At 37.4% G+C, this 20,476-nt stretch overlaps 1 protein-coding gene across 49 annotated transcripts in view; it reads left to right on the plus strand.

Annotated features, from left to right (window-relative positions):
• The window catches only part of EIF4G3 (eukaryotic translation initiation factor 4 gamma 3), a 318,192-nt gene that overhangs the window by 78,214 nt on the left and 219,502 nt on the right, over positions 1 to 20,476 (plus strand). For all 49 annotated transcript variants that reach the window (XM_070246686.1, XM_070246729.1, XM_070246689.1 and 46 more), the window contains one exon: positions 2,735 to 2,810. The gene's annotated coding sequence lies outside the window, so the exon portion shown is untranslated. Of the gene's footprint in view, positions 1 to 2,734; positions 2,811 to 20,476 lie in introns of those variants that run through there.

Below are 20,476 nucleotides of genomic sequence, written 5' to 3' on the forward strand. Positions count from 1 at the left end.
GTTTTTGTTTTGAAATAATTATTTTTTATCCAAAGGTTTTTTAAGAAACAGTTAATTTATCAGTCCATAATATTCTCTTGGTAATTTACAGAGAATGAAATAAATGAAATCAACATTCTTTGTCTGTGGCCAAGGAAAAAAAATGTTTGTTACTGGACTATTGGCCAAATATATGATTGTCTCTTTAGAAATCTTGTATTATAGTAATATTGTTAGGTAATAAAGTAACTAACCAAAATTAGGAGCCCTAACTTTCCCTTGTAAGGTTAAGTGATGTGGCTCAGCTTTTGGGGCATGGTACTGATAACTTATTTGAGAACTTAATCTTGCACAGTGAGAATCAGCCCTAGTTAGAAAAAGCAGTAACAGTTGACTTTGCAGAAGAAAGAATGGCCTCATATTTTCCACCACTCATGTGACCACAATGCATAACTATAATTAAAAGAAAGTTTTATTTCAGCCAAGGGTAATCTTCATTTGAAAGAAGTGACAAGCTAATATGAATGACTTTTGTCCTGTAACTTGTTAGGCGTATGTTTTCTGCATTGCAAACATCTATAATTTGTTTGGATGAAGCAGTTCCTTTATGAAATGTGTTTCTCAGTGCGGTGTTTTAAGTCAGTTCTTTGTGTGAAGGGGACAATGGCAACACATTGAAAGCCGTTGGTGTCTGAGGTTACTAGTTGAAGAACTGCCTAGAGACTGGTACAGTGTTACTAATTTTCAGTGAATAAAGCATAGGTTTTTTTGGTTTTGTTTTCCCTCTCCCACCTCAAGTAAACTGTTGCTACTTGAATATAAAGAATTTTACTTTTGGGGCCTGCCCTGTGACCAAGTGGTTAAGTTCTGTGCTCTGCTTCAGCGGCCCAGGGTTTTTCTGGTTTGGATCCTGGGCGTGGACCTGTAACAGCAAAAAGGGGCTTGTTCTGCTCGCCACAATCCAGTGCCAATCAACTGCAAACAAACCGGTGGTTGAGAAAGGCAAGTGTATACGATTAGCCAGCAGAACCAGAAGATGGTGGACTAGTGTCCCTACATTATCTCTTTCTTCTGTCCTTCGTGATGGGTGCCAATGCCGAGTTTTTCTTTCTGGAGGTTGTCATGTTCCTGGGGAACTCAGGGAACAAAGTTGTCTTATCACAGCTGGGAGATATACGGAAGCAAGAGTCATAGAACTAGCAGCTCATGTATTTTGTAAAAGCAAGAGGTGCCTAAGCATCTAGGTTATGTGCAGGCTAGAATGGATGCACATTTACTAGTGAGTCAGGGTCATGGTTACAATATGGCTTCTGTCCCTAAGATGGCTGCCCTCGTGTTAACTTAGGATCTAGCTGTTACAGACTTAGCGCTGCTCATCAGGCCAGGCTTGGGCAGCGTCCCACAGAGCAGAACCAGAAAGACCTGCACCTGGAATATGCAACTATGTACTGGGGGAGCTTTGGAGAGAAGGAAAAAAGGTTGGCAACAGATGTTAGCTCAGGTGGCAATCTTTAAAAAAAAAAAGAATTTTACTTTTAATGATTCAGACTTTTGCAACTTGTGGTTGTTTATATAAAATTATTATTTGCAGCTGTCACTTTGTCTTCCATACTGTTTCACTGAATTAGGAAGGAACCTGATGTAAGAGAGAGAAAATATTTGTTAGGTTGAAGGAAGGATTCTGTCTCATTTTGGGATTACTACATTTATAGCATTCTTTTTTGTTTTTTAAAGATTGGCACCTGAGCTAACAATTGTTGCCAATCTTTTTTTTTTCTTGCTTTTTCTCCCCAAATCCCCCATGTTCATAGTTGTATATTTTAGTTGTGAATGCCTCTGGTTGTGGCATGTGGGACACTGCCTCAGCGTGGCCTGATGAGGAGTGCCATGTCCATGCCCAGGCTCTGAATTGGCAAAACCCTGGGCCGCTAAAGCGAGCGCGCAAACTTAACCACTGGGCCACGGGGCCAGCCCCCTATAGCATTCTTTGAAAAATATGTTTAAATTGTGCAAATAATTTATACTTTTTGTAGAAAACGCACTTAATGCAGTTAAGTAATCCTACCATCCAGAGATAATTGCTGTTAATCTTTTGATGCCAGTCTTGTGGTTGTCATTCTTAAAGAGGTAAAATATCACCTTACCAGGTAGAGGAGCTTACATCTTTCAGTTTTCAGGCTGAATAAAATGATAGACTATTGTCTTTTAACAGAATGTCCTGACAACGTGCTGAAATATTTCAAACTAAATTATGCTGGAGAACCTGTTTTTAAAAATGAGGAGTTGGTGCGCGGATACAGGCAAAAGTAGCAGCTAAAATAGAAAAACAAGGAAACAATTGTATTCACCATTCCTGTGTAGTTAGCAGAACAGACTGGGCCTTTGTCGGTAGTTTCTACATTGATGAATTAGTCTTTACTTCCTGAATATCCTTCTTAAAATTCTTAGGCTTTTTCTCTAGAAAGTAAAGGTGGTCTATTCTCATGGGTGCAAAGTTTGGAGGTTTGTTGTGTAATTTTATTTGTTTTGAGTTTCCATGGAATGTTTATCATGGGAATCACTTTTGGAGAGGTTGATCTAATCACATTAGGAAATTGGAAATGCTTTGTTTTCCAGTTTCTGTGGAGAAGTGAGTTGGGTGACACTAGTTGGGTGACATAGCTTGGGTAGTGGACAGAATTTGGTGGTGGTAATTTTCTCTTACTGCTAAAGCAATCCATTTTTGAGTTCTCTTATCCTTAACTCGCTCTTCTAGAATTCCCAGAGGACCTGTGCAGCAGCCTCTTGAGGATCGAATCTTCACTCCTACTGTGTCGGCAGTGTACAGCACGGTGAGTACCTCGAGGTTGTTTGTCATATTGTCTCTCTGGTTTTGCTCATAAGCCTTTGATATTACAGGCATTGTTTGATCAGCACGTGATAGGTTTTTGGCAAAAAGTTCAATAAAATCCCGAATAAAGTTAGATGTATGTAATATGATAAGGTGAGTAGGCCTTTTCCCCATCATCTTAATTTAAGAAATGGAGATGAAAAAAACATAGTAAGATAGATAGGCTTCTACACCTGTCTTCTTTCTCCTCTTTCCATACATATGCCCCTCTGGCCTTGTATCATGATTTCTTTTAGGACACTGGGTTTTAATTTTTTTGGATATTTTTTCTTAAAATTTTATTTTAAAAAGTTATTGTACTTTTCCCCCTCTCTGATTACATACAAAAAATGCAGAAAGTTTGGAAAAGGGAATGTTGGTTTTAATGGGAGAAAATTTAATTTTTTATGTTAAATGATTGATTCAAATTCATAAATGAAGGGAAGTTTAAAAGTTAAGAGGATGAAGGTAAGAAAATTAGAAGCGGATCTCACTTTGTCTTACAGTGAGCTTAAGGGAATTTAGAGGAGTCAGACACATCTCTTTAATATTTCAGTTCATCATTACCGTTTATTCCTAGGAATAGACAGGGTGCTTTAGAGGAACTCACAGTGTGGTGAGAGGTGAGCAAAAAGATAATTGTAATCTAAAGTGATATGATAAAGCAATGATTCTTATCCTTTTGGAGTATTAATTACTTTTAGGACCTGAAAATAGTCACAATAGTTTCTCCTCAAAAAAGAGCATATACCTAGTGTTGACGTATAATTTCGGAATTTTACAGATGTCCATCAGGCCATTTGTAGGCCCCAGGTTAAGAACATTTGTTTGGAGATGTGAATGTGCTATTATATGGGAAAGGAAAAAATAGTTTCATTAGGAAGTGACACTAAGCTGGAAATACAGAAGTTCTCTAGGCAGGGAAGGGAAGAAAAGGCTAGGAAGTGAAGATTCAGAGGTATGGTTAATGAAATGGCCAGGAGTCAGTCCCATCTGGAATGTGTGCTAGGTTTTGTAGCAGAAGCAGAGACGAGATAGATGGGTTTTGGAGGTTTTAAGGTTGTCCTAAAGAGAGAGAACTTTATCATGCAGGTAATGGGTAGGAGGATTATTTTTCCTGGTTTGCCTGAAACAAGTCTGTTTACTCCTAGTGTAGGTCAACTAAACACCTGTCAATTACTTTTTGAGTCCCCTTTAACTCTTAAAATGTATCCAGTTAATTTATCTGGTCACCCTAGTAATTGGGAACCTTCAATTTACATTGAAAAATAACTTTTAACTTTTTTCTGGCACCAACTTCTAGGCCAGAGTTATGTTTTTCTTTTTTTGTTTTAATAGTACTGAGCTTAAGGGCAGCATAGTTTTTGTCAGGAATAACTCTTAAAATATAATTTTTTTCTAATTGTAACAGTTACCTTCATCATTGAATTACTATTTTCAAAATTAAGATAGGTAAAAGAAGAAAACGAAAATTTCTAGTAATCTTGAGTGATTTCTAGAGGCACCTGCTACAACCATTTTTTGGTATGGTTTTTGTCGTTTTTCTTTGTTGTAGGCTCTGTATAAGATACTTTATTCTAATTTGACACTTATAGTATTAGCACTTCTTATGTTACTCGAAAACATTTCTTAAATAGTAAATCGTATATTGTGTTGTTAAAAGAATTTAATATTCACTCAACATTTGACAGATATTTCTTAATCTTTTAATGTGTGTCAGATACTGTTGTAGGTGTTGGGAATATAGTAATAAGTAAGCCAGATACTCGGTCCTTATGGAGCTTACCTTTTTGTGAGATAGAAAGATAGTAAACAAATAATATATGTAATATAGTATGGGGTAGTAATAAATTCCTTGATGAAAATGAGGCATGATAAAGGGATAGAGAATGACTGGATGTCCTATTTTAGCTAGGGCTCTCAGGTAATTTCTATCTGAAAAAGTGGCATTTAAGTAGAAACCTAAGAAGTGAGGGAATGAGCCTGCAGATTTCTAGGGAAAGAGCATTTATGGTAGAAAAACAGCAGTGTGAAGGCTTAGAGATAGCAACATGCTTAATGTAGTCTTAGAATTGCAAGGAAGCCAGTGCAGCTGGAGTAGAGAGAGGTTGGAGACAGAATTCAGAAAAGTATCTGGAGCATCAGATTATGGGGGAAATCATAGACCATGGTAAAGATTTTGGATTTTAATGTAGATGTGATGGAAAGCCATTGGACACTTAAGAGCAGTAGATCTGAATTTCCCACTGCGGCCTCTATAGAGAGAGTAGATTGTGTTGAGGGCAGTTGGTTGTGGTAGTGAAGCGGAAGCAAGGAGACCAGTTAAGAGGTTACTGTAGTGATAACAGCAAAAGATGATGGTGGCTTGCCCTAAGGTGATAGCAGTAAAAGAGATGAGTGGTGGGATTTGGTATATATTTTGAGAGTAGAGTCAGTAGGATGTGATGATAGCTTGGATGTGGGATGTGAGAGAGAGAAGAGTAAAGGATGATATCATGGATCTTGGCTTGAGCGACTGAGTGAACATGGTACTATTTATGGAGATGAACACTGGGTGAAAACAGAGTTTTTGTTGAGAAAAATTAATACATGTAAACATTATTTTGGTGAAGAGTTAAGCATTAGGTTGTTTCCAGTTTTTCCTATTAGAAATAACTAATTTGAATTTAAAACCTTTTATGTCTTTTGTATTACTTTTGTAGAATAACTAGCTAGAAATGCAATTACTGAGTTAAACTGTAGGCATTTTATTAAGATGCCCTATAACTGAGGACATGTGACTTTGTGAACTTAGTAGTTTGGAGAGGAGATCATCAAAATCGTCTCCTCTGATGATCTCCTGGCAGCACAGTGCCTGCTACGCAGTTTACATGAAATGTTTTGAATCTAAGTTTTTCAATTTATTTTTGAGTTAGACCAAATTTGACTTGTACTATTTAAAGCTACTGCCAGGGCCTGACCCGGTGGTGCAGTGGTTAAGCGCGCACATTCCGCTTCAGCAGCCCAGGGTCTGCCAGTTCGGATCCCGGGTGTGGACATGGCACTGCTTGGCATGCCATGCTGTGGTAGGCATCCCACATATAAAGTAGAGGAAGATGGGCACGGATGTTAGTTCAGGGCCAGTCTTCCTTAGCAAAAAGAGGAGGATTGGCAGCGGATGTTAGCTCAGGGCTAATCTTCCTTTAAAAAAAAAAAAGCTGCTGCCATATATGTAGTCCTTCAGTCAATTAAAAAAGTAGGTGTGTCAGTGATATATCGTGCCTATTCTGGAAGGACAAAGGACTTTAGATAGTAATAAATTACCTAAAGCATGATAATTTCCAGTTTTTGATCAGTTGTTTCCGTTCTTAGTAATATAAGTCTCGGCCCCACTTTCACAATGTTGTGCACGTTAGCTGAATGAGCAGGACAGTGATTGACCAGGTGCTTGGACATTTTTAGTTCCCCTTTTTCTCAGCCCCAAGATTATGTATTGGTCATTATTCCTCTAGTGTCTAGGTCCATTAGCATAAATTCTGTGTCATAAAATAAAGGCTAATCCTCAGTTCACCTCTTCCTGCCTCAGCATATGGTGCCCATATGTCACTTTAATTGAATTGGTTGAATTCCTTGAAAGGCAGAGAGACTCTTGGCCAGTCTTTAAAAAATTGTGCAGTCAAAGATTTTACTTCTTTCTGTCTGGTATGTAGGCTTTCTGCCCTTATGTCACCTGTCTTAGATGGGTTCCCTGGTGATGATCAAAGCAATATCAGGAGGAGGGCTCACGTTTTATAACTCCTTCATGTTACATATTGAGCCTGGTTATTATCTATTTATTTATTTTAGCCTGGTTTATATAAATTTCTCCTTGCAACCTCTGTCGGGGATGAGAGGGATGCTTTTGTCATTATTCCTCATTAACCATAATTACATTAGAATGTTTGATCATAGAACAAAAAAAGAATAAAGCCAGTGGTTTTTAAACTCTATTAATAGCAGTATACATTATATAGCAGACAGAAAAGGCAAAACTAAAGAGACATGAGCTAATTTGAAATGTATTCATTGATAACTCTCTTATTGTTGTGCTTCTCAAACACAGAGTATGAAATTTTACCGTGTTGTATATTTTTGGCTTACATATTTTATTTAGAGAAGTTAGATTTTATTACTATTTTTAATATAATTATGGAGATAACCTTAATAAAAAATTTTCTGGAATAATGACTTTACTACAAGAAGCAGTAATTTATATTCTGGGGGAATGGAAGTGTTGTCTTATTAACTACTTATGAAAAATTTCTGTAAATAAATTATTTAATTTGAATAAATTACTCCTTATACCATAACATTTCATGATCCTTTTTTGCCAGCTAATACTTTATAAAGTCTTGCTTCTGTCATCCTATAGCTCTTTGTCATCTAACTAGAAAATCCTGCTTTTATGTCTTTTCCCAAGTTGCTGATAAGTATTGAGTAGGCCGATGTGTCAGTGGAGACCCCTGCACAGAGACAAAATTTAGCATGGGTTCATCAGCTCTCCTTAAGCAATGGTGTCCAGCCAGATGTAAATCTACTTAATTGTCCTATAATCCAGCAGAGAATAACAATCCATTTTTCCCCCAATGATAAATACACCAGTGGAACTGATGATTTGCTTTTTTCTACTTTATTTTTAAAAACAGTTTTTTGGGGGGCTGGCCCGGTGGTGCAGCAGTTAAGTGCGCATGTTCTGCTTCCGCGGCCCGAGGTTCGCCGGTTCGGATCCCGGGTGCAGACGTGGCACTGCTTGGCAAGCCATGCTGTGGCAGGCGTCCCATGTATACAGTAGAGGAAGATGAGCACCGGTGTTAGCTCAGGGCCAGTCTTCCTCAGCAAAAAGAGGAGGATTGGCAGCAGTTAGCTCAGGGCTAATCTTCCTCAAAAAAAACCAACAACAACAAAAACAGCTTTTTGAAGTATATTTGATATACAGTATATATAGTACCTATGATTTGAATAAAGTGTGTTATTTAAAGTGCATAATTTGGTAAATTTTAACATGTGTATATCCATGAAAATCTTCATCATAATCAAGAAAATTAACATGCACCATTCCCAAAAGTTTCCTCATGCTTCTTTGTAATCTTTCTTTTCAACCTTCCACCCACCATTGGTCTGCTTTCTGTCATTGGATTTATTTACATTTTCTAGACTTTTATATAAAAATCATAATAGGACAAGGAGTTGTTCAGTAGGTACTTTGTTTTCTTATTCTTTTTGTACTCAGGTTAATTGTTTTGAGATTAATGCTTGTTGCATTTATCAGTAGTTTGTTCTTAGAAGACAAAGTAAACGTTAGGCTTAAGATATAGAGCTGTTGTAATCACGTTTCGTATATTATTTTCTCCCCCTAACAATAGAGTTTGGTTTTCATTAAACAGTGTAAATCATAATGATTATACAATTTGGTAATTTTCTTTTTTCTTTTTTTTTTGATGAGGAAGATTGTCCCTGAGCTAACATCTGTTCCAGTCTTTGTCTATTTTGTATGTCGCTTGCCACGACAACATGGCATGATGAGTGGTGTAGGTCTGTGCTTGGGATCCAAACCCACAATCCCTGGGCCACTCGAACTTAACCACTGGCACCAGTGGGCTAGCCTCATGTAGGTTTCTTTTTTAATACAACATCATATTGTAAATAATTTCCCATGTTATTACTAACATTTATAAACATTATATTAACAGTTTAAGTAGCATGTCATTGAAGTAAGCCATAATTTACATAATAAGTAAATTTACAAGCGAGGTTTTGACTTAAAGATTGTCTCTTCTTCTTCTTCTTTTTTTTTTTAATGATTTTTGGTGAGGATAATTGGCCCTGAGCTAACGTCTGTTCGCCAATCTTCCTCCTTTTTTTGTTCTTTACCTCTCCAAAGTCCCGGTACATAGTTGTATATCCTTGTTGTAAGTCATTCTAGTTCTTCTGTGTGGGATGCCGCCACAGCATGGCTTGATGAGCGGTGTGTAGGTCCATGCCCAGGATCTGAACCAGTGAACCCCGGGCTGCTGAAGCGAAGTGTGTGAACTTAATCACTCGGCTGTGGGGCTTGCCCCAGATTCCCTCTTATTTATTTTCATTTTTTTTTTTTTAAGATTTTATTTTTCCTTTTTCTCTCCAAAGCCCCCTGGTACTTAGTTGTATACTTTTAGTTGTGGGTCCTTCTAGTTGTGGCATTTGGGATGCCACCCCAGCATGGCTCAATGAGCAGTCTCATGTCTGTGCCTAGGATCTGAACTGATGAAATGCTGGGCTGCTGAAGCAGAGCATGGGAACTTAACCACTCGGCCATGGGGCCAGCCCCTATGTTCAATTTTAAGTAAGTGTGATATATACATATACAGATATGAAATATATATTCATACATATATGTGTGTATATATATTTTTCTCTATTTAAATAGGATTACTTTAGGCTAAGATTCTCAACAGCAGCCTTACTAGGTTAAAATGCACACACTTTAAAGATACTTAATATTTTTTACATTGTACACTTATGGCAGCTTACATTGCTGCTAGCTGCATAGGAGTGTGTCCATTTCATTGTGTCTTGATAGTTTTAGGTCTTCCCATTTTCAAACATCTTTGCTGATTTGATAGGTCAAAGGTGCTGTTTCACAGTTCACAAAAGAGGAAACTAGTAGGTTAAGTGACTGTGGAACAATGTTTAACATTGATAAAATAATGATGTCATATTTTGTTTATTAAATTAGCAAAGGTTTAATTATGTACTCATTTCTCAGTTGTAGGAACATAATAATTAGGAATTTTTAGTACTTTTTTCTTAGCCTTTTAATTTTTTTTCCTGTTTAATATTTTTGAATTATTGGGTACAGGAAAAGAATGAAATTTTCCTGTTTGTTGTGGTAGAAAGGATTTGGTTGTAAGAAGATTTTAGTTTTAAAATTATTATTGTCACTTTTCTCCAGTAACATTGCTGAATGATATTTGACTATAGCTAGAAATCCAGATTTTTGTATTTGCCATTTAAATAAAAGAGAAAAATCGGATTTAGCTATTTTCTGTTTTTTTCTTGTGGCAAAATACATATAACATAAAATTTGCCATCTTAGTCATTTTTAAGTGCACAGTTAAGTGGCACTAAATACATTCATTTTGTTGTGCAGCCACCTTCACGATCCTCCCCCAGAACTCCTTTCATCTTAGAAAACTGAAACTCTGTACCTTTTAAACAACTCCTCATTTTCCCAAACCCTCGGTCCCTGGAATCCATCACTTTGTTTCATGTCTTCCTGTTTTTGACTACTGTAAGTACCTCATATATGTGGCATCATACAGTATTAGTCTTTTTGTGACTGGCTTATTTCACTTAGCATAATGTCCTCAGTGTTCATCCATGTTGTCATGTGTGTCAGAATTTCCTTTCTTTTTAAGGCCAAATAATATTCCACTGTGTGTCTACAGCAGATTTTGCTTATCCATTCTTCATCGATGGACCTTTTGGCTGCTTCCACATTTTAGTTACTGTGAATAATGCTGGTATGAACATGGGTGTACAGATATCTCTTTGAGATCCGGCTTTCTGTTATTTTGGGTGTATGCCCAGAAGTGGAATTGCTGGATCATATGGTAATTCTATTTTTAGTTTTTTGAGGAATCACCATTTTGTTTCACAGTGGCTGTACCATTTTACACTCCCACCAACAGTGCACAAATGTTCCACTTTCTCCACATCCTCTCCAAGACTTGTATTTTCTTTTTTTTTGGTAGTAGCCATTCTAATGGGTGTGAGGTGGTATTTTCATTGTAGTTTGGCTTTGCGTTTCTGTAATGATTAGTGGTGTTGAGCATCTTTTCCTGTGGTTCTTGGCATTCATGTATCTTCCTTGGAGAAATGTCTATTCACGTTCTTTGCCCAGTTTTGAATCGACTTGTTTATTTTCTTTTGTTATTGAGTTTTAGGAGTTCTCTATATATTTTGAATATGAATCCCTTATCAGATAGATGGTTTGCAAATATTTTCTCCCATTCTGTGGGTTGCCTTTTACTCTGTTGATAGTATCTTTTTTGATGCACAAAACTTTTTCATTTTCATAAGGTACAAGTTAATCTGTTTTTTCTTTTGTTACCAGTTCCTTTGGTATCAAACCCAAGAAATGGTTGCCAAATCCAGTGCCATGAAGGTTTCTCCTGTGTTATCTTATTAGAGTTTTATTGTTTTAGGTCTTATATTTAGGTCCTTGATCCATTTTAAGTTAATTTTTGTATATTTGTTAAGTAATTCTTTTGCGTGTGTACATCCGGTTTTCCTAGCACCATTTGTTGAAAAGACTGTCTTTTTCCCATTGAATGGTCTTGACACCCTAGTTGAAAATCATTTGACCATATATGCAAGTGTTTGGTTCTGGGCTTTCTGTCCTATCCTGTTGGTCCGTATGTCTGTCTTTATGCAAATACTGCACTGTTTTGATCAGCGTAGCTTTGTAGTAAGTTTTGACATCAGGAAGTGTGAGTGATTACTGTGCCCCAGGCACTGTGCTAAGTGCTGTACATACATTATACTGTTTAATCCTTACAGCAGTCTTCATTTACAAATAAGGAAATGGGGCTTAGAGAAGTTATGTAATTTGAATACAGGTCTATTTGACTTTACAGCTCATGTAAAGTACTACATTTTACTGTGTGGGAAGCTACCTTTTTGTTGAACTCTCAACAAATATGGTAAAAAGCAATATTCAACTTTTTTGGGATCAGGACTCGATTATCTGATGAAAGCTTACGGATCTACGTTGCAGAACAGTGAATGTAAAAGCAACATACAGCCTTCTACTGCAGTTAAGAGAGTCCAAAGATCCTTTGAACCTGTCTAAAGAATCCTCACTGATAAGATTTCTTGCTCTAGTCCAGACCCACTTTCCCTTGTGGGGCTGCTGTGTTGCACTCTGGTCCTAATTCTCGGTATAGAGAGATAGCTCAATTGTTACTTTATACATTGTGTGTTAAAAGGACAGATATCTTATTAACATTTTATCTACCCTTCCATCTTGAAGTACCTTCTTTTAGCATTATATATGTGTGGAGCTCACATATATCTTGGTTAGTAAAAATTGTGGGTCTTGGGGCCGGCCCCGTGGCCGAGTGGTTAAGTTTGCGTGCTCCGCTGTGGTGGCCCAGTGTTTCGCCGGTTCACATCCTGGGTGTGGACATGGCACCGCTCGTCAGGCCATGCTGAGGCAGCATCCCACATGTCATAACTAGAAGGACCCACAAGTAAGAATATACAACTATGTACCAGGGGCTTTGGGGACAAAAAGGAAAAGATAAAATCTTAAAAAATTGTGGATCTGCAAGTGGGATTTATACCAGGGACACAGGGATGGTTCAACATCCGCAAGTCAATCAACATGATACACTACATCAGCAAAATGAAAAACAAAAACCACATGATCATCTCAATAGATGCAGAGAAAGCATTTGACAAGATCCAACACCCATTTATGATAAAAACCCTCAATAAAATGGGTATAGAAGGAAAGTACCTCAACATAATAAAGGCCATATGTGACAGACCCACAGCCAACATCATACTCAATGGACAAAAACTGAAAGCCATCCCTCTGAGGACAGGAACAAGACAAGGGTGCCCACTTTCACCACTCCTATTCAACATAGTCCTGGAGGTGTTGGCCAGAGCAATTCGGCAGGAAAAAGAAATAAAAGGAATCCGAATAGATAATGAAGAAGTAAAACTCTCGCTGTTTGCAGACGACATGATCTTATATATAGAAAACCCCAAAGAATCCATAGAAAAACTATTAGAAATAATCAACAACTACAGCAAAGTAGCAGGGTATAAAATCAACATACATAAATCAGTAGCATTTCTATACACTAACAATGAACTAACAGAAAAAGAACTCAAGAACTCAATCCCATTCACAATCGCAACGAAAAGAATAAAATACCTTGGGATAAACTTAACCAAGGAAGTGAAGGATCTATACAATGAAAACTACAAGACTTTCTTGAAAGAAATTGACGACGACATAAAGAGATGGAAAGACATTCCATGCACATGGATTGGAAGAATAAACATAGTTAAAATGTCCATACTACCTAAAGCCATCTACAGATTCAATGCTATCCCAATCAGAATCCCAAGAACATTCTTCACAGAAATTGAACAAAGAATCCTAAAATTCATATGGGGCAACAAAAGACCGCGAATTGCTAAAGCAATCCTGAGCAAGAAAAACAAAGCCGGCGGAATCACAATCCCCGATTTCAAAACGTACTACAAAGCTACAGTGATCAAAACAGCATGGTACTGGTACAAAAACAGGTCCACAGATCAATGGAACAGAATTGAAAGCCCAGAGATAAAACCACACATCTATGGACAGCTAATCTTCGACAAAGGAGCAGAGGGCCTACAATGGAGAAAAGAAAGTCTCTTCAACAAATGGTGCTTGGAAAACTGGACACCCACATGCAAAAGATTGAAAATTGACCATTCTTTTTCACCACACACCAAAATAAACTCAAAATGGATCAAAGACCTAAAGGTTAGGCCTGAAACAATAAGTCTTCTAGAAGAGAATATAGGCAGTACACTCTTTGACATCAGTTTCAAAAGAATCTTTTCGGACACTATAACTCCTCAGTTGAGGGAAACAATAGAATAAACAAATGGGACTTCATCAGACTAAAGAGCTTCTTCAAGGCAAGGGAAAACAGGATTGAAACAAAAAAACAGCTCACTAATTGGGAAAAAATATTTACGAGCACTTATCTGACAAAGGGCTAATCTCCATAATATACAAAGAACTCACACGGCTTAACAACAAAAAAACAAACAACCCGATCAAAAAGTGGGCAGAGGACATGAACAGACATTTCTCAAAAGAAGATATGAATATAGCCAATAGACACATGAAAAGATGTTCATCATCGCTAATCATCAGGGAAATGCAAATCAAAACTACACTAAGATATCACCTTACACCTGTTAGATTGGCAAAAACATCCAAAACCAAGAGCGACAAATGTTGGAGAGGTTGTGGAGAAAAAGGAACCCCATACACTGTTGGTGGGAATGCAAACTGGTACAGCCACTATGGAAAACAGTGTGGAGATTTCTCAAAAAGTTAAAAATAGAAGTACCCTATGACCCAGCCATCCCGTTACTGGGTATCTATCCTAAGAACCTGAAATCAGAAATCCCAAGAGTCCCTTGCACCCCTCTGTTCATCGCAGCATTATTTACAATAGCCAAGACGTGGAACCAACCTACATGCCCAGAAACTGATGATTGGATAAAGAAGATATGGTATATATACACAATGGAATACTACTCAGCCATAAAAAAAGACAAAATTGGCCCATTCGCAGCAACGTGGATGGACCTCGAGGGTATAGTTAAGCGAAATAAGCCAGTCAGAGAAAGACGAACTCTATATGACTCCACTCATAGGTGGAAGTTAATATATTGACAAGGAGATCTGATTGGTGGTTACCAGGGAAAAGGGGGTGTGGGGGAGGGCACAAAAGGGGAAGTGGTGTACCCACAACATGACTAACAAAAATGTACAACTGAAATCTCACAAGGTTGTAATCTATCATAACATTAATAAAAAACAATAAAAATAAAATAGAGTAATTAGTGAAAAAAAATTGTGGATCTGTTTTTCTGCTTATCTTGGTATCTGCTCAATAATGACATTTATGAAAGTTGTGCTTCCTTGTTGGTAATATTTAATATGGATTTTCTTATTAAATGTTAAATCATATACCCAATTACAATATTGTTTAATATATATTTACTTCATTTTTGTCTTTTAAAAGGATTAGCCTTAAAGATATAAAGGATATTCTGTTGTTAAATGTGAACTATAAATGGCTTTTGAATTTCTCAGATAAGAAAATAGTGGAAACAATAATCAAGTCCTTTAATGTTAGAGAACTTTGAATATGTGTTTCTTTAAACTCTGGGATATTCCCTTCAGGGCCGTTTTTACAAAGTATTATATGTACCATTGTTGAAAACAAACCAGCTGATAGGGACCAATTTAAAATAAAATCAGTCATAGGAAATTGGACTGTCATAAGTAATTATGTGGTAAATGGAATTGTAATTATTTTAAGGAAAAAGAAACAACATTATTATTTCAAGATGTGGATTTATTATTGCTGGGGAGTTGGTGGCATGAATTGAGAGATCATTTTTTACTGTAAGCTTTGATAGACTTGGAAGCATTGAACTTCCATCTCATACAGTTCCCTTTTTATCTTTTAAAAGCACATTTCTGGCTGTCAAGGGAATCTTCCACGCAGGAGATTGTGAAGGATTAGCATCTCTGTCCCTTGTGTCCTTCTGTGGTTACTCAGTTGCTATACAGAATGCAGAATGTTCAATAGAAGAATGTTTAATTTCTTTAGCTGTTACCTTTGCCTATGTTGTTAATGTTTAGATTTGTAGTAGTGTATTCTTATTCTTTATTCAATAAGCATTTATTTAGTAACTTTTAGAAAAAATTCAGAACACTTAATTAGGATGATGTATGAAGTATTTATTTCAAACTTTTAAAGGCCAATTCAGAGTGCTTTCTTTTGGTGAAGATGTTTATAGAAAATGAAAGAGGTATAATAGTAAAATGTACGACTAAAGATTATTGCATGCTGACTGATAGTCAGCAGGGTTGGGTGGGAAGCTTTCTGGAAGAGGTCTTAATCTCATAAAAGTCTTTCTGAAAGTTGATCAAACATTTTATAAGAAGTGCTAATTATTCCCCAGAAGAAGCTAATAAATTACATCATAAAAAATGTTTGACCAAGACCGGTTTGGGGCAGATTTCTGTCTTCATTCCTTTCACGTGTTGGGCTGGCTAGGTTCTCTGGGAGAAAAAGTAGTAGGAGAGAAGAGGTTTCCCTTACTTTGTGTCTTTGTTTACACTTTGGCTGGAAAGACAAGATGTATTCACGAAAATTGGTGAGTAGTTAAACAAATTAGAGGAAAGAAATTATTTAACATTTCAGTGGAAGTGAAGAAAGCCCAAACCAAACTAACACCAAAGAAAAGCAAGCTCCTCAGAACTTCACGAAGCAGAGATTGTATCAGCACAGCAAACCCCATGTGCTTTCCCCTCAAGGGTTTTTTCCAAATGATAGCTTGTTTATCCATCAAACAATTTTTTGAGCATCTGCTTGCAAGGCATTGTGCATAGCATAAGAGATACAGTACTCTCTGCCCTGAAGATACCTAACGTCTAATGGGAAAGCTGAATGTGATCAGCGGTTTAAGTGCAGTGTGATAAATGCTGATAGAGGTAGGCAGAGAATGTCTTGTAATTCTTAGAAGTGTGGAGCAGCAGCATGAAACCCAGCCAGGGAGACAGGGTGTTGAGAAATTTATATCTTATGATGTGAGATTTGGGTTGAGTTTCTAAGGATAGGGAGAAAGTGTGCAGGTGAAAAAGGTATATTTGTGTGATTGGAGAACTAAAAATAAATATATCAGAATATTGGTATTGAGTTTTGAAGCCCTCCTAGGATGATGAGAAAGAGTGAATTGCAAAAGAGTAAAATTGCAGCTTCAGACTGGGTTGTTACTAGTAGCTAGAAGTTATAGCTAACCACATGACAGCAAATGTAGATACAGAAAATATACAGACTCTTTAAGGGCTCATTGACTTGATAAGACTTCATAAGTCCTAAGTATACTTTTGCGTAAAATTTGATGTTCATAATGATGAATTTGTGTGACCAAGAAAAAATTTAGATTAATTCAATGTAACAGTGCCAGAGATTTCCATCCAAAATAGTTACAAGAGAAAAAGAGGTTTTGTTAATTTAAACAGATTTATTTCTAGCTATCTGGAAAAATCTGGCATTTTAGAATGAATGACTTATTCCCCAGTGGTTCCCAGAAACTGAGGTTGTATCATAACCTAGAATAAGATATTTTTTAAATGTGATGGGAATGCAAGGTAAAGGAGAGAGCAGAAGAGGTTGGTTAAGTCAAGAAAGTGATTTTTACTTATATTGGGAAGAAAGCAAATTTTAGGGATGAAGATATTTATAAATGACAGTGTTCCTTTGTACCATCACACTCGGAAATCATATAGCATAGCCATATATACGTCCAGTAGTCTGTCTGCTAATTTGTGTTATAGCTTGGTGGACTAAGTAAAGCAGGCATAACATGCAGGTGCTGTGAATGTTAGTGAAAACTTGTCATGGTTGCATTTAGGTCAGTGGTTCTGAAACTTTAGGTACATCAGCATCACCTGGTGGGGCCCCCACAAGAGTTATGAAATCAGTGAGTCTGGGATGGGGCCTGTGAATTTGCATTTTCAGCAAGTTCACAGGTGATGCTGATGCAAATGGTACAGTGACCAGACTTTGGGAACCACGGCTTTAGGCTTAGTGTAGTTCCTGCCCTTTCATAAAACGAAAGTAAAAATAGGAATCATTTGAACCCAAAACTGTTTGACTTACATTTATTTGCGTAATACTAGGATTTTTAAATTATTGTTATTTTATTGACTTCATATTGGCTTATAAGATTGTATAATTTCAGGTGTACATTATTATATATAAGTTTCTGAATAGACTGCATCATGCTCACCACCAATAGTGTAGTTTTTGTCTGTCACCGTACTTATGTACCCCTTTACCCCATTTTGCCCTGCACCTTGCCCATCCTCTTCCCCTCTGGGAACCACTAATCTGTTCTCTTTGTCGATGTATTTTTTTTATCTTCAACATAATCATGCAGTGTTTGTCTTTCTCTGTCTGGCTTATTTTGCTTAACATAATACCCTCAAGGTCTATCCATGTTGTTGCAAATGGGACAATTTTGTCTTTTTTTAATGACTGAGTAGTAGTCCATTATATGTATATACTACATCTTCTTTTTTTTTTTTGAGGAAGATTAGCCCTGAGCTAACTACTGCCAATCCTCCTCTTTTTGCTGAGGGAGACCGGCCTGAGCTAACATCCATGCCCGTCTTCCTCTGCTTTATATGTGGGACGCCTACCACAGCATGGGTTTTGCCAAGTGGTGCCATGTCCGCACCCAGGATCCGAACTGGGAAACCCCACTCCACTGAGAATCAGAATGTGCAAACTTAACTGCTGCACCACCCGGCCCCGCTCCGTCATCTGGTCAGCCCCTACATCTTCTTTATCCATTCATCATTCGGGTACTTGGGTTGCTTCCATGTCTTGGGTATTGTGAATAGTGCTGCAATGAACTAGGGGTGGGTAGATCTCTTTGTGTTGTTGATTTCATGTTCTTTGCATAAATACCCAGTAGTGGGATAGCTGGATCGTATGGTATTTCTATTTTTAGTTTTTTTAGAAATCTCCATACTGTCTTCCATAGTGGCTGCACCTGTTTGCATTCCCACCAGCAGTGTATGACGGTTCCCTTTTCTCCACATCCTCTCCAACACTTACTATTTCTCGTCTTGTTAATTATAGCCATTCTGACAGGTGTGAAGTGATAGCTCGTTGTAGTTTTGATTTGAATTTCCCTAGTAATTAGTGATGTTGAACATCTTTTCATGTGCCTGTTGGTCATCTGTGTATATTCTTTGGAAAAGTGTCTGTTTGTATCCTCTGCCCACTTTTTGATCCGATTGTTTGTTTTTTTGCTGTTGAGTTGTAAGAGTTCTTTATTTTGGAAATTAGCCCCTTCTTGGGTATATGATTTGCAAGTATTTTCTCCGAGTTGTTGGGTTATCTTTTTGTTTTGTTCATGGTTTCTGTTGCCTTGCAGAAGCTTTTTAGTCTGATGTAGTCTCATTTGTTTATTTTTTCTTTTGTTTCGCTTGGCTGAGTAAACATGGTATTTGAAAAGATGCTGCTAAGACTGATGTCAGAGAGTGTACTGCGTATGTTTTCTTCTAGGAGTTTTTTGGTTTCAGGTGTTACGTTCAAGTCTTTAATCTTTCTTGAGTTGATTTTTGTGTATGGTGTAAGATAATGGTCTACTTTCATTCTTTTGTATGTGGCTGTCCAGTTTTCCCAACACCATTTATTTATTTATTTATTTATTTACTTTTAAGATTGGCACCTGAGCTAACAACTGTTGCCAGTCTTTTGTTAAGATTGGCACCTGAGCTAACAACTGTTGCCAATCTTTTTTTTCTATTTCTTTCTACTTTTTCTCCCCAAATACCCCCAGTACATAGTTGTATATATTTTAGTTGTGGGTCCTTCTAGTTGTGGCACGTGGGATGCCACCTCAATGTGGCCTGATGAGTGGTGCCATGTCCACGCCCAGGATCCGAACCAGCGAAACCCTAGGCTGCCGTAGCTGAGCACGTGAACTTAACCACTCGGCCATGGGGCCAGCTCCCCCAACACCATTTATTAAAGAGTCTTTCCTTTCTCCATTGTGTGATCTTGGCTCCATTGTCCAAGATTAGCTGTCCATAGATGTGTGGTTTTTATTTCTGGGCTTTCCGTTGATCTGTGTATGTCTTTTTGTGCTTGTACCTTGCTGTTTTGATTACTATAGCTTTATAGTATATTTTGAAGTCAAGAATTGTGATGCCTCCACGTTTGTTCTTTTTTCTCAGGATTGCTTTCTGTTTGGGGTCTTTCTTGTTCCATATACATTTTAGGATTCTTTGTTCTATTTCGGTGAAGAATGCCGTGGGGATTCTGATTGGGGTTGCAGTGAATCTATAGATTATTTTGGGTAATACGGACATGTTAACTATGTTTATTCTCCCAATCCATGAGCATGGCATATCTTTCCATTTCTTTATGTCTTCTTTGATTTCTTTAAGTAACGTCTTACAGTTTTCGGTGTATAGATCTTTCACCTCCATGGTTAAATTTATTCCTAAATATTTTATTGTTTTTGTTGCGATTGTAAGTGGGATTGTATTCTTGAGTTCTCTTGCTGCTAGGTCATTATTAATGTATAGAAATGCAGCTGATTTTTGTAAGTTGGTTTTGTACCCTGCAACTTTGCTGTAGTTGTTGATTATTTCTAGTATTTTTCTGGTGGATTCTTCAGAGTTTTCTACATGTAGAATCATGTCCTCTGCAAACAGCAAGAGTTTTACTTCTTCCTTTCCAATTTGGATCCCTTGTATTTCTTTTTCTTTTTTAAAGATTTTATTTTTTTCCTTTTTCTCCCCAAAGCCCCCCAGTACATAGTTGTATATTCTTCGTTGTGGGTCCTTCTAGTTGTGGCATGTGGTACGCTGCCTCAGTGTGGTTTGATGAGCAGTGCCATGTCCGTGCCCAGGATTCGAACCAACGAAACCCTGGGCCGCCTGCAGTGGAGCACGTGAATTTAACCACTTGGCCACGGGGCCACCCGCTCTTTTTCTTGCCTAATTTCTCTGACCAAAACCTCCAGTACTGTGTTGAAAAGGAGTAGGGAGAGTGGGCACCCTTCTTTCTCTGTTCCCAGAGGCATGGCTTTCAGTTTTTCACTGTTTAGTATGATGTTGGCTGTGGTTTTGTCATATATGGCTTTTATTATGTTGAGGTACTTTCCTTCTATACACATTTTATTGAGTTTTTATTATAAATTGATGTTGGATCTTGTCACATGCTTTCTCTGCATCTGTTGAGATGATCATGTGATTTTTATTCCTAATTTTGTTAATGTGGTGTATCACAT

Source organism: Equus caballus, chromosome 2 (genome assembly GCF_041296265.1).
Source record: "Equus caballus isolate H_3958 breed thoroughbred chromosome 2, TB-T2T, whole genome shotgun sequence".
NCBI classification, from domain to species: domain Eukaryota; kingdom Metazoa; phylum Chordata; class Mammalia; order Perissodactyla; family Equidae; genus Equus; species Equus caballus.